Source organism: Otolemur garnettii, unplaced genomic scaffold (assembly GCF_000181295.1).
Source record: "Otolemur garnettii isolate 467f Iridium unplaced genomic scaffold, OtoGar3 scaffold00018, whole genome shotgun sequence".
Lineage (NCBI taxonomy): Eukaryota > Metazoa > Chordata > Mammalia > Primates > Galagidae > Otolemur > Otolemur garnettii.
In genome coordinates this window covers 15513015-15517128 of record NW_003852413.1, presented here as the reverse complement: position 1 = coordinate 15517128, position 4114 = coordinate 15513015, and the positions used below count along the sequence as shown (strand labels likewise).

The window sequence follows — 4114 nt, the reverse complement described above, 5'->3', positions numbered from 1 at the left end:
GCACTCTACCCGGGGTAACAGCTTGAGGCTCTATCTCAAAAAAAAGAAAAGAAAAACTAGCTAGGTGTCATGGTGGGCACCTGTAGTCCTAGCTACTTGGGAGGCTGAGGCAGGAGGATCATTTGAACACAAGGATTTGAGGTTGCTGTGTTCTAGGCTGAAGCCATGGCATTCTAGCCTGGGCAACAAAGTGAGACTTCTGTCTCCAAAAAAAAAAGGCCCATTTCTGGTTCCTGAAGAATATTAGTGCTGGTTGGGTGTCCCCGAGGCAGCTGTCACTGGGGGTTTACTGCATTAGGCCACCCCTATGGCTTCCAGCTCTCCAGTCTCCTGAGGTCTCGTGGGGAGTGCGACCCTTCGGACTGCTGTGTGTTGTGTGAAAGCCTCGGTTCTGCTGGTCTCACCAGACACAGAGCTTCATGCTCTTGTAGCAAGAGGAAGGCAGGAGGTGAGCCGGTCTGAAGTCATTACTTCGGGCACCATCTGCTTTTCTCTAAGGCTAGGGTTTGGGACGGGAGTTCAGCTGCTCAAAAGAATAACGTCACACTGTTGCTTAGAAAGTATGAGGAACTTGGAAATCTTCGAGGGTGAGGAGGAGCAAATATGCTCCAAATAAAGGATAATTCTAGAAGGAAAGGTCTGAGATCTTCAGGAGGTAAAGGGGACATTCGGAAATGATTCCAGAGACACACTGAAAGGCCCAGGCTCCTCAATGAAGTGTTTCCCTCCTGGGTCATTTCAAGGCCAGTTTCCTCAGAAAAGTTATTGCTAGATGGGCCTCTCAGGGAGAGAGATGGGGGACTGGGAGGTGCCTGAGGCCCCTCTGTCCTCACAGAATGAGGCTTAGACAGGGATCCCCAGGCCCCAAGGTTGGCACGACTTGTTTGTGCAGCCAGCAAGGGGACTGATGGGCCCGGCAGTCTAGGTACCTCCTGCATCGTCTCTGGGCTCCTCGCTCACCACTTGCCCACACTCACAGACCGCTAGGAAGTGGCCTGAGTGCCAGACCAGCTTCCACCCGGCCGCCAGCTGACGCCGCCTGAACCACGTGTGAGCCCAGGGGTGCTGCCCCTCTCCCACCCCCACCTTCACCTCCTGGCAGCATCAATGCCCCTCTCCTGTGTTTGCCTGACCCTTCCCTCTGCACCCCTTAACCACCAAGAACAGATTTCTCTTGGGGGGTCTCCACAAGCAGGTGGGCCCTCCAAGGAGGCTTCGCCCACACAAAGGGACTCTAAGCTTCAATTTTCTGCCACCTAGCACAATACTACCTGCCAAAGCTTGTAAATGCATTTTTAAACCCGGGCTAGGAAAGCTGAAGGAAGGGAAGGGAACGCTGGGGCCACCAGTGTAGCCGGGAGGCTGCATTGTTCTCACCCAGCATTGTTCTCAGACTGTTCTCCGCTTACCCAGAAGGCCCCCAAGACCCCTGGGGAATCCTTCGAGATTGTTTTTCCCAAGACTGGGCTCTTCAGGTGTGAGCTGCAGTTCTCGGCCACGTAGGTTACTGTGGCATTTCTACAGCAGGAAAAAGGAAGGAACTTCTGATCTGTGCAGCCGTGGCATCAACTATGTGCGCCCCCACCAGCCGATAGCGCCAAGAGGAAAAGAGCTCAGTTTCCATAGTAATAAATCACCAGGAAGGGAGCCGTGAGGGGAGTCAGCAATAGGATTTTTCCCTTCCCCGGCTCCCCCCCCAACACATCCGCCAGGACAGGGCTGGCTGGATGCCTGGCGCCTCTCCCAGCTGAGCCTCCAAAGCCACAGGTAGAGGGAGGAGGAGGAAGGCTCTGCCAGAAGGAAAACACATCCTCGGCCCCTCTAAAGGTGTCTGTGGGGCACAGGTGTCTAAGCAGAGCCCGAGGGGCCCAGCTGCATCACACCTGTTTGCTGCGAGCAGTCTGTAAAGCTCTTGATGCGTGCCACCTGCACCATCCCGTCTCCTTACCTTCCAGCACACCTGACACACTACCGCGCCCCACAGCACAGGTGCTATTAGCCCTTTTATAAAAGAAGAAGAACCAGACCTCACGAGGAGAGAGAAGAACTACAAACAATTTACCAAGTCACCAGTTGCTCCTGAAGGGCTCAAGGCTCTCTTTTGGGACTCTTTCCCTTGCCAAAATCAGACATCTGTCCCAAGCCTTGTCAGTCACTCTTCATCCATGCCATGGTCTCTTGACTCTATCCTGTGCATGGGTTGTTCCCTCTGCTTGAAATGCTGTTCCCTGTGTCTTTGGTCAGCTAACTCCCCAGGGGAAATGCCTCATCTCTCCTTTCCAGTGGCTCTGAGGCCTTGCTTTTATACCATATTGTAAGGCAACAAAGAGTAGCGGGAAGAGTAAAGGCACATATGGAACCAAATCAGCTGTGTGATGTTGGGGGACTTACTTAACTTCTCTGAGTCTCAGTTTCTTTATAGGCAAGATGGAGAGAATAAGAAGCTGCTTTATGGCGTGTTTGTGAGATGTTAACACATACAAAGCACTTAGATGATGCAAGTACGGTTAGTGCTCAGTAAGTGTTAGTCGTTAAAGAATTCACTTTCTGAAAGTAGGAGCCGTCTTTTTTTTCATTTTTCCATTTTTCTTGAGATAGAGTTTCACTCTGTCACCCTGGGTAGAGTGCCATGGCGTCACAGCTTACAGTAACTCAAACTCCTGGGCTCAAGTGATCCTCTTGCCTTAGCCTCCCAAGTAGCTGGGACTAAAGGCACCCACCAGAACACCTGGCTAATATTTTCTACTTTTAGTAGAGACAGGGTCTCTCTCTTGCTCAGGCTGATTTCAAACTCCTGAGCTCAAGCAATCCACCCTGCCTCGGCCTCCCAGAGTCCTAGGATTATAGGCGTGAGCCCCTGCGCCCAGCCAGAAGCCATCTTCAAATGTGTAGGTATCTCTAGATCCAGAGGCTTTGGCTCCAAGTGGGTGTGGAGGAAATATGTGACCCTGAATCCTTAAGAGGCTGTTTTTCAGCTATTTTCGATACCTTGACTCACAGTTATTTCATTTAGTTAAGTTACTGCAGGATTGGGCCCAGGTAGCCAAGGATCAGCGCTTTGTCAGGGCAGTGAGCAGTGTCCCGAATGGTCCCCTGTAATCACTTGACATCTACTTGCCTGAGCTTCTGCCCTGACCCGGCTCCCCCTGCCCAAGAGGCTCTCAGTCTTGCCACTGCTGGGTTACACTTACAGTCTGTAAGCACCAAGAGATTTAAATAATCCACATACCTGCATCCCAGAGACCACTCAGATGGCAAAAGACAAACCATCTAGGTTTGGGCAACTAGGCACTTCCTCTGTGGTTTCTCTTGAAAACTGAAACCAAACTCTTTATGCAAATACTTGAGATTTGGAACTAAGTTATGTAACAGAGTCTTTCCACTTAAAAATACAGACTTCTTCAAATCTATAGAAAAAAAACGCAGACCCGCGATTGCTTGGGGCTTGGGGAAGAGTTGGGGCTTGTCCGCCAATGGGCGAGAGGGAGGTTATGGAGTGCTGGTGTTTGCTGAACTACACATTTACCAAGTATAGGGTTTCCAAATTTAGTGAGGATAAATACAGAACATTACATTCAGTTAAACTTGGAATTTCAGAGGAGCAACAAGTACCGTTTTCAGTATAAATACGTCTTGGATCTTGCACGGGACATGTTTATACCAGAAAAGCATTTGCTGTTTATCTGAAATTCCAGTTTAACTGAGAATCCTATATTTTCTGTGGCAATCCCAACGAAAAGTTATTGAATTGTACACTTACGACATTACAGCTGTTAAATGCAGCACAATGCCTAAAATAATATTGTCACTTTAAAAAATACAGTTTTCTCTTTCATACGTCCTCTTCACTTCCTCCCCCACTTTCACCACTGGCAAAATACAACTACAAAAATCACCCCACCCACCCAGGAACCCATACAAGTCACTAAAGTAAGAAATATTCTTTTTTTTTTTTGAGACAGAGTCTTGCTTTGTAGCTCTGGGTAGAGTGCCATAGTATCACAGCTCACAGCAACTTCAAACTCTTGGGCTTAAGCGAGTCTCTTGCCTTAGCCTCCCAAGTAGCTGGAACTACAGACGCCCTCCACAATGCCCAGTTATTTTTAGAGATGAG

General features: G+C 49.4%; 1 protein-coding gene across 1 annotated transcript in view; it reads right to left on the bottom strand.

Annotated features, from left to right (window-relative positions):
• PECAM1 (platelet and endothelial cell adhesion molecule 1) overlaps positions 1–3294 on the bottom strand; it is an 83292-nt gene extending 79998 nt beyond the window's left edge. Inside the window, exon 1 of the mRNA XM_023511222.1 lies at positions 3230–3294. The gene's annotated coding sequence lies outside the window, so the exon portion shown is untranslated. The remainder of the gene's footprint in view (positions 1–3229) is intronic.
• Between the last annotated feature and the right edge of the window lie 820 nt (positions 3295–4114).